At 39.3% G+C, this 11,362-nt stretch overlaps 1 pseudogene; it reads right to left on the bottom strand.

Annotated features, from left to right (window-relative positions):
* Positions 1-972: 972 nt before the first annotated feature.
* Positions 973-1,090, bottom strand: LOC124709267 (annotated as a pseudogene).
* Positions 1,091-11,362: the final 10,272 nt, after the last annotated feature.

Here is an 11,362-nt window from a genome sequence, read left to right as displayed (position 1 = left end):
AGGTACTAAACAGTTGTAGTAAATATGTGGGTGCCGCAAAGACTATTCTAAATGATCCAGAAGTATCACATAGTGGTATATCCAGTAATACAGGCCCATATAGGATACAGCTTCAAGAAAGTATTAACTATAAGTACATTTGTATTTTCTACAGGCAAAGACATGGTATAAAATCATACCAAATTTTTCCCTTACGGGAAAAGAGACTACACGAAATAAATTATTTGTGATTATGAGTCTTTACGATACGAGGTACCAGACTGTGGTAGTAAATCAGTTACTTTTAAAATCTTTTCAACCTACTTTAGTAAAGCTCAACATGATTAAAGGAAGATTCACTTTGTATTTAATCGCTTGGAAATCAATTTACTTCAATATAAGTTACTCGATGTATGTCATTTTCCCACAGTACAATCTGTTTGAAGATGATTTTCATGCGAAGTTTAGTAGAGGCAGTTTGCAGAAGAAGGTGTGAATACAGGTACTGGGAGTAGAAGTATGTAACATACCCCGAGATTATCCAAGTTTTTCGTATGACGTTATCGGTACCACTTTTACTTTCGTAGCTTTTGACACTGATTTAGTTCTGGAATACCTGTTACATGTTTGCTAAGAAAGTATGTGATACAGTCCTGCCTTTGTGACATTAGTAGATTTGTTACCTGTTTGTAAATAACGTAATCACTTTTCTCAGTCACGGCATGTTGTCAAAGATACCGTCCTATTCTTTTACGACTATGAAGAATATAAAAAGCTAAACTAAACTCCTCCCGAACAGGCCATGAAGCCCCAACGATACCGACCGGCCGCCGTGTCATCCTCAGCCCACAGACGTCAACGGATGTGGATATGGAGGGCCATGTGGTCAGCACACCGGTCTCCCGGCCGTAGGTCAGTTTACGAGACCGGAGCCGCTACTTCTCAATCAAGAAGCTCCTCAGTTTGACTCACAAGGGCTGAGTGCACCCCTCTTGCCAACAGCGCTCAGCAGATCGGATGGTCACCCATCCAAGTGGTAGCCCAGCCCAACAACGCTTAACTTCGGTGATCTGACGGGAACCGGTGTTACCACTGCGGCAAGGCCGTTGGCACTAAGAATATGTACCAGACAGTAATTGGCTACAACTGTATTGATTAACTATGGTCCTTTTTTATTTTACGCCGAATATAATCTACAAAATTCTAAATAAATAAATATTAATTTAGAAATTTATCAATTATAATTTCATCGTTTATTGTTCTCTTTCCTAATTTGTGTAAAGTGAGCAAAGTCATTAAAAATATCGCGTTTAATGAAATATTATTAAAAACTCATCATTTCAAGACACCTCGTATTTTGAGATAATTCTGTTCTAAATTACAAATAGTTGTAAAGAAAAAACCTACACTTAGATTACATTTAAACCTACATTTCAAAATATATGAACCATTCATCTAAATCTATTCTTTTTAGAGAATGTAACAGCATTTCGACAAATTTTCTGCAATTTCCAATTACAATAAGCTCAAACACCAAATGATTGGTAATTTAAAACCAAACACGCTGCTATCACTACGTTACTTTATTTCAGTAAATCGGTTTGCTTTCAGCATTTCAGCTGCCAGACGGCAGTTTGTTTCTAACGTTGTGATTTCTTTTATCAGGTGAACTATATACAGTTCTTTGGTGAATGAAAATGTTTGTACAGAAATATGAGAAATGAAATCGTTACAGTAAAAATTAATTAAGAAGAATCACAAAATGTGCCCAGATGTAGAACGTTATTTATATGCCGGCTCAATTATACGAAACATTGGACACTGGAGGCAGATCTAAAGACAACCACTTTCTCCAGTAGAGGTTGTAACTTTTTGAGAGTATAACTTTTTACTTGCAAGAATGGTGTTCACCACTAAGGGTACATTGAAATGATGTATACATTTAGTCTATCACAAATTCTCCTTAATTACACGGCTCATTGCGAAGTATGTATGAACTTTTTAGAATGGCGGTGTTGTGGTATGAGCGGAGTAGTGCGACGCGAAGGAAATTCAAGACAACCCACAGCTGACCTGTAAAATGTGGGTTACGTTTTACTTCCGTAACGCGTCAGTCAATGCAGCATTGCGCCAACTGCTGAAGCCTTGTCCACCATCCGCCTAAGCACACGATGGGTGCTTCAGCACCGCCAAGCAAGCGGGCTACCGCGCAGAGCATGTGCTGCAGCACAACCTGAGCCAGAAACCGACGCGTGACCACATCCACTGAACGTAGATGTCGTGGACCGACGTCAGACTGCACCACCAGACAAGGGTGTGTACCTATATTTGCTCTAACATGGAACAACAAAGGCTTTTCCTGAACGCCGTCTGCCTCACTACGGGTACCTACACCTCCAACGGACTCCTTTTATCACTTTCCAAGCCCTCGAACTCACAACGGCCAGGCGGGAAACCGACACACCGGAGGAACAGCTCTTCCACCAGCCACCGTAGATGCCAGCACACACCTGCATTTCCTGATGGCTGTCGATCTTCCACGATAATCGAGTCCATCAACATGAGGTAGCAAATATGAGGTAGCCAAGGAGGTGGAAAAGTCGGTTCCACTATGCCACGACTGCTTGATAGCTACAACAGGAAAACACAATTAATTAGCAGGAGTACAAAATAGACACTATTTATTACTTAACTTTGTTGTAGTCCATGATCTGTTGGTTCTCAATTATAGAAGACGCGACTACACTAAGCGTCTGTAGAATGACATAATTTACAAGTCACAAATCTTGTAGTGACGAATTAATCTCTCGTAATCTTGTACGTCGAATCCGGTGAATTTGAAGACTAACTTGGAATTGGGCTACAAAGACTTTATGGCAGCTATGTCGGAGCTGCAGACGATGACTGACTAACATCGGCACTGGCTGACCACTTAGCGCGGCTACGAACTGTAGACTGGGACAACTGCACTCCTGCTACACATGAAGTGATCTAGCGGCGCCTCGCGGCGAGCCTAAGTACTGCGACTGACTGTGCACTCTCTGGCTAACACAGCCGTTCTTCTGTTCCGTTTATCGAGAGAATCGCATCCGGCGAATCGATCTCTCATTCAGCGGTGTGGACGTATGACTGACGACATCATACCTCACTGTAAAACCTGTGGTAATAGTTACTACAAATCATAAAATGTTACAGCATGCTTTTGTTCGTAAGTAGCAGACCTATACGTAAACCATCTACAAATGAATACGTAAAATAAATCGACAGCTATAGATTTCAGTAAACCACGACCACACGTTGTACAATGCTCCCTACTCACGTCAGATATTCAGGTAAATGGATACATGAAACATTTTCTCGAAGTACCGATTAGCCGATGAACGATAAAGGCAGAGAGATTTCATTAGCAGGTTCTTGGAAACTTCACAAGTTTTATTGGAATCCTTACTTCAACTAAACAACAACACCGTTTCTGTGAGACTTATGTTTGCGAAAAATATTTCCATAATAAGGGTTTTCTTAATGGAGGTAGAAGGCTATTCAAATGGACGAAAAATTATAATGAGTTAATTAATAAAATAATTATGCAATATAACAAAAATTATATCACAATTTGCTTGCGTCGTACATTACAAAAAAGCCTTAATATTTCATAGATTGAAGAAGCGTGAAACTAAATCCACAAAAATATCTGTATCGACTTTATTGTCAGGAACGCTGTGGTAGTTGTTCCTCTCGAACCTCTTGATCGACTGATGATTAGCCAATAGTAACTTTTGTAGAGATACGTACCAACATAGTTGCATTGGCTCAGCCAAATGGAATTGAAGTTTTTACAGCTTCTCTAACCCAGTGTCGGTCAGAGATTCTCGAACTGAGTTACAACCTTTTGTAAAGTCCTGGAATACAGCTAAGTGTTGGCGAAACTATATGTAGCTACACATTTTTGGAAACTACAAACAATTATTACGATCAAAATATGTTGATACTGTTGTCTTTATACAGCGATCATTATTGGGCGTTAAGGCGACATGTGGCACAAATGGATAAAAAAATCAGGTAGTCCTTTGTATTTGCTTTTGAATATCGCTCTCCTTATCCTATACTGCAGAATCACGAGTGACTAATCGTTTATGGGACGAACGCGGCCTTAAAATTTCATTAGAGGAACTGTGGGATGGTGCATGGAACAGAATTAGGATTCATGTTGTGATGATACTTTTTTAAAATCAAATAGAAGCAAAATTTACTTTATGTTGAGCAGCACACGACAGTATATCACATTATGAAACTCTTTATGAAGGTAGTATTTCTCTCCAAAAATCCATCCGCTCCTTGAGCAAATCTTGACGTGTCACAAATTCCAGTTTCATATCCAGATAGTTGGAAGCATTAGCAGTGAACGTGTCCCATACCACTGGATTTCCAGACGGTGCAGGATCCCTGAAAACAAAATGAAAGCCCAGTCACACAATGTGCATATCAATCTCAAGTAATTCCTTTATTAATGGTGACCTCCATGAACACTGACGTAAGCACTCAGTATTTATATATATGGGAACTGGAACGATGCTCTGTTTTCCACAGTGACGTGACTAATGATTACAACATTCATAACCAGAGAAGTCATTCACACCAAAACCAATACGTGGTTATCATGATAGAACTACACAAAATCGCAACGCACCAGGCAACGGTAAGCGTTACCTGCGCAAAGGAGCTAACTCTGAGTCAGTGAGTGGGGGCGGTACTGGTGCTATGTCAACGAGCGGAGACAAGTGGAACAGACAACGAAGTCACATGGCACCGTGCTGTGACGGCCACCGAAAAAAAAGCTATGCTGGCAGTTGAGACACAGTCAGGTCTGTGATGGTAAATGTTTGTTGTTGTGTTGTTCCTAAATACTTCCAAGTTTGGCCAATGGCCGTTTATCTATGTTTAGTATTAGACGTTCAAACATACTGGAATGTAATCCAACAAACTACCGGCTGCTCTTTCTCCATTTACCGGAGTACTGACGTTATTGAACAGAAGGTTCATTACAGTGGTATGTAGTTTATATAGAACGAGGTATGTGTGTATCGCATACCTTTTGTCCCGAGGGCAAGCGTATACAAAATGCACTAAATTTCGCCAGTGTAGTGGACGAATGTTCTACTTCATTGATTCATGCGTCTAAGACTCAAACCAGCAGCGTTCTGATCTGACGAGGACCTGAACTCATTATCATCCACCAAAAATCTATGAGTAACATGTATCTGGACGAGGTTATGTATGTATGTAAGATTATTTTTTTAGATGATGCACGTAGCTTTATGTGGTCTTTGGAATGGGGAGATGTATACGAACGACATCACTCGCCCTTATGTTTCCCTGTATGCTTTTTCAGTACAAAATAACAATATTCTACACCTCATTTTGAATGTACAGACACCGTCTGGAGCACTATCTCTTTTATTAATTATTACCGGTTTCTGTTTGCCCAGCAGGTCATCTTTATATCTGTAGCTCATCTTTATATCTGTAGCCGCGAGGTGCAGTTTTTCGACAATGGTATGAGTGACATGTCATACCATTTTTGTAGATTTTAACCATCGCGTACCAGAGATTACATTATTTGTCTAAAATGTACCCTCCTAATATGTAGTCACATAGTTTCTAAGCTTCATCGCAATCGACAGATAACTCATACAGTTATTGCTAATATTCTAATTGTTCCCTCGACTCAGGAAAAGAATCTTATAACTTTAGAACGACAATGAAAAAAATTCACAAGTTCTGTATCATTTTGCAACTAAAATGTTGCTGTTTTATTGATAATGGTACTAAGGGAAGGGTGTATGTAACAGATTCATCTCTATAAAACGAACTATTACTTTAATACCATTACTTTAGTTATTGTCTAATACAATTGAGTGATCAACATTTCATAATCGGTACCTAATAATGGCCTTTTTATAAAAAAAAATCAATAGATAACTGTATTGCCTTTTAATCATTCGACAATACGTTCAGACGACTACACCTAACTTTAATCACGCCAAAGCTATTTTCTTCTCTCAAATGCATTCTTTTAAAAATTCTGTATGAGGGATTTGTGTATCAAACACGTTTGCTTTGAACCGAATATTCCAAAAGAATTAATGTTTTTAACGTAATAGATAGGCATGGCCCCTGCTTTACACAGAATTTAATTTATCTGCATATCTACAATGAATTGTGATACAGGAAGGCTGGGATATGTTCACAAAAAGTAAGCAGTTTAGAACAGGAATTTCATAATCACACTTGTTCACTCATGTATGTAATGTAAGTAATTCTTCTGATGTCTTTGCTCAAACCTGAGCATCTGCTAAATGCCAAAAAATCCATTAACTCCCACAATTCAGAAATGAAAAAAATAATCCACCCGTGTTAGTAGTCATTCTATTCCGGAATTTTAGTTCTATCCAATGATAAGCAAAGAAGTGACTATCTGTCTGGTCTGAGTGCCACATCGTTGGACACAGTGTTATGTATACAAAGAAACCACATTTGTTTCACTAGAAAAATTCTAAAAACCTCGCATATAATGTAGAAGCACTGAAACGGCAAGCATTTACTGATAAGTAGTGAAAGAGATATTGTGACTGCAGCCACCGATCTCATGGCACACCGTCAGAACAAAGCCCAACTTCTGAGTCTGGAAAATCTAAGAAAAATGTAGAATTCAGTTCTGCACTTCACACAGTTTTGCTTCGAATATTTACTTTGGACATTGGAAGCAATTTCACTTTTTTCGGAACAAGCCAAGATGGTGTTTGTGTGCGGTCAAGCAGATGGAAACGGTCAAGAGGCAGCACGGCTACACCAAACCAAGTACCCTCACAGACACCAGCCACATCACACAGCATTTCTAACCCTTCTTGGGCATTTGTGTGACCATGGGTCCTTTCAGACAGACGAACTTGCAGCCAGGCGATGGACTGGGCTTAAGCCAGATTTGGAAGACCCGGTTCTGCCTCTCGACTGTTTCCATCTGCTTGGCCGTACATAAACACCATCTCGGCTTGTTCCCTGTATGAATACTGCTGTTCACTGTACGCTGCGTCGATCACACAACCTGCGACACACAAGGAACACACACCATGCGGTCAGAAGAACTTTCATTCGTCAGCGTCATCTACCGTGGCAACGATGCGTTTCCAGACACATTTCTATAGGATATTTTTTCCTCCATTTTCACTCACAAATCCGTGCCTATAGTTTCTCGGTATTATTAATATTCATCCAATATATCAATTACGGCAGTAAATGTAGGGAATAAGTGTGAACTCTGTTACAACGATTATACATAAAGTACAAAAACATACAAATATAAAGTGTATAGAAAAAAGAATATTTCATACATTGGAAGTAATCAACAAAAACGTTACATGAAGTGAATGTACACACCATCACATTCAAATCTTAACAAGACAACTTATAGAAAATGTAATGCATTTACTAGGTATAACACAATGAATTTACAGTTCATAAAACAGCACCTTGAAGCCATTGATGATGTTTGACCACAAAATGGATCAGTATGATCGAAATGTGATTTACAAGAGTCTAGTACAATAAATTAAGATACGGAATGTATGCTAGAATTTAAAAAATGAAAGGAATAGGTTAGAAAATTTATAACAATAAAAAAACACTGATTGAACTCAATATGGTATATGAAAAGTAGTCAAAACTATATGTCAAAGCGTAAACATGAAAGAAATATTCAACTATATAAATGCAATCAGTGTTACAAATAAAACTGGCAGACAAGTAAAGGATTTTATCATGGGTATATTGTGAACATGAATGGCTGTCACTAATGTTGCATACAAGAAGAAATTGAATACTGAAAGAGGAAAACATTTAAATCTCTAAGACTCACATGTACAAGATTCACATCAGTAAACGCAAAGGTATTTCTCAATATGAAGAGTATCAAAGAAAAACGCATCAAATTAAAGCATAAGAAATACTCAATCACAGAATCATCATCAATTGCATATACAAGGCTTACAAATAAAGGAATAATTCTGTATAGAGTTTGAATACAAACAATCTTAACTAATCGTTCACATCAAAAACCAATTCATTACAGCCTAAATACCTACACATGACATGAAAGGTGTCATCCAACATAGGTCTACTAGTCACATTAACGATTACAGAAATGATGTTTTTCGTCACTCGTAGCTAACACATTTGCCACATAGCACATCATTAATAAAAGATACATAGTTAAAGCAGCATCTGAGATGATTTGTGGACAAAAACATTCTCCAAATTGGCTTGCTTGCCCAGACTTCCCAACTTAAGCCAATGGAACACCTCTGTGAAGTGTTAGAACGCTACTTCGCGGCAATCCCAACGTTTAACGCCAGTACCTGCTCCTGTTTCGGCTATTGATGAACAATGGGCCGCCATTCGTCCACACATATTCACACACCTCCCCGAAAGTGTCGTCAGCAGAGTTTCACGCGTCACAAAGAGGAATGATGGACACACACCCATATTAATGTCCACTAACAGGTATCTGGATACTTCTCATCACGTAAAGTATCTCTTGGGGTGGGGCGTCTGATACTGTTGATAGTGACTCTACATGTAAATATATACTCCGCAACAAAATGTACATTGTATGAAAGAGGGTACTTTGTACAGTTTCTGTAGTATTCACTGATAAAAACTGCTGGAGGAAAAATGACTTTTTACATGCTTCTGCAGGCCCTCTGGCCACACATAATTTTCTCATGGCGAGATGTGAGATGGTAGCAGCAGATTTACCATACAGTCTTTCTAGGATGCCGGTTCTCTAAATTTACCCAACAGGGTTTAGCGACAGTAAAGTAGTCTTTCTTTCACATACTCCCAATTGAGTTTTCCAAAGATGTCTGCTACACTCTAGTATACGATATGGCGAACTATTTCCACCCTACCAGGGCGTCTCTACGTTTTGTCGATTTCTGTTATCATGACTACTTGATAAATACTCAAGTCGCTGGAGCCGTACTCTAGAATTGCTGTCTCTGACATCTTGTATGAGATTTCTTTTACAGATGTACTGCACTTTCCCCAAACAATGCTGACAAAACGGCGTCTTTCATTCGCCTTCCCTTCTAATTGATGATACGTGTTCGTCGCATTTCACATCGATTTTCAGTATTATTCCCAACCATTTATACGACGTGCTCCAGATATTCAGCACTGATGTTATCGCATGCTGCCTACTCTTCTTTCTGTTTGTTTGGGCTTTATCTTCCGTTTATCCCCATGAAAAGAGAGATGCCATTCATTACACCAATTGGAAATTTTATTCACGTCTTTCTGCACTTCGTTATGATCGACCAACGATGATAATTTTCTGTGGATAAAGCTTCCTTGGGACAGGGACAGCCGTCATTTGAATGCTGACGTTAGCCATACGAGTTAATAAAACTGCCTGTACTTATTTCAGCCACTCTCTGTAGAGTGTATCGTACGAAGAAATAAGGTAAAGAAAGACAACTCAAAATTTAAATTACATAGAAGTTATTAAAGAAATCATGTGTCCACAGCTTGGACAGCATATCACCTATTATTTTACCTGATTATCTTACTGCTACAATAATATCTGACATTTAGTCTTCAGTGACTAAGCATTTGTGTTTTCTTTTTTTTTTTCAAAAAAATTGCTGTTTGTGTTTGCTAACATCACAGTTACGACTAATTAGTACTCCTTTCAAGTAATAATTGATTCTGGAACCTGTTGACAGCCACAGTATGAAGAACTATTAATGACACGACGTACCTGTATTTGCCGAAATTGGTCCATAGTGTCGTCAAGAGATTGGCCACTCTCCCATCATCCGAATTAGGATCCGTATCTGGCTGAGGCGAGTTTCCCGGAAACAGATAGAGGAGTTCCCCTACATGCTTCATACCTGAAAAATGTTTGTACAACAAATATTGTTGGCAATGCCTTAAAGTAGCTGACAGTCAAGCAGACGTCTCGTCACCAGCACCACGTAGCTGTACATCTTTAGTACCCTAATGATCAAAACAACTTAATTAAGCCCAGCGTGAATACAAGTGTTAAATACTAATGATTAAAGTTGTGACAAAAAGTGCACCGTATTTGTTTTCTATGGTCTGTTGCCAACAGCTGCATATATTATGGTATGGTATTAAAACCAATAGTGAAATAAATGTTTTTCATTTGAATCAAGAAAACCTTTCCATTTCTATGACTGGAATAACAATAGGTTGTGGTATTAATTTGCTCGCAATAGCTGCTACATAGAGCTGACTAAAACTGGAAATAAATATCAAGAAACATCAAATATCAAATGGAGAATGTACCGTTATCGTAACCTGATATCAATGGTGGAGGCTTATCTTTGGTAAAACTCAGTATTGTTTAATGAGATTCTTAAAGACTTAGAATGCGAAATAATCTGGGTGAAGAGAAGCAAGGAAGGTGTATAAAAAATAGTAATCATTTCTGTCATCACCCACATGAAGTACCGAGGTGTGGAATGGTTCAGTGAAAACTTAGGTAATATACGTAGTATATAAAGTCTCCATTAAGGCCATAGTGGATATGAGGAAATCTAAATTTGAGAGTTGTTGCCTGGAAGACAGACTTATTTTGAAGTGGTTGTAGGAACAAAGACTCTCGGAACTAAACATCTTTTTCGAAAATGGTTCAAATGGCTCTGAGCACTATGGGACTTAACTTCTGAGGTCATCAGTCCCCTAGAACTTATAACTACTTAAACCTAACCAACCTAAGAACATCACACACATCCATGCCCGAGGCAGGATTCGAACCTGCGACCGTAGCGGTCGCGCGGCTCCAGACTGTAGCGCCTAGAACCGCTCGGCCACTCCGGCTGGCCATCTTTTTCGAAAATTACCGTCGACAGTCTGTCAGCCAGCCACTGCCACGGGACACATGTTGGCAAAATATCCGAATATGACGATTCAAAAAATTTAGTGATACGAATTAATGAAAAGTTGAGGAAGGTAGGAAGATATTTATTCGTCACAAAGTCAAGCACCTGAGCCACCAACAGCAAACATTTAGGTCTAGGGAGGAAAATGTGAGGAATGCGTGTCACAACTGTAAAATATTGTGACCTACACTGAAGAACCAGAGAAACTGGTACACCCGCAAATAACGTGTAAGGCCCCCGCCAGCGGGCAGACATGCCGCAACACAATGTGGCAAGGACTCAACTAATGTCTGGAGTAGCGCTGCAGGGAACACTGACACCACGAACGCTTCAGGGCTGTCCATAAGTCCGTAAGAGTACGTGAGGGGGGGGGGGGGGGGGATGGAGATCTCTTCTGAAAAGCACGTTGCAAGGCATCCGAG

Source organism: Schistocerca piceifrons, chromosome 7 (assembly GCF_021461385.2).
Source record: "Schistocerca piceifrons isolate TAMUIC-IGC-003096 chromosome 7, iqSchPice1.1, whole genome shotgun sequence".
Taxonomy (NCBI): Eukaryota; Metazoa; Arthropoda; class Insecta; order Orthoptera; family Acrididae; genus Schistocerca; species Schistocerca piceifrons.
The sequence above is the reverse complement of the archived record's forward strand: the minus strand, read 5'-3'. Positions and strand labels throughout refer to the sequence as shown.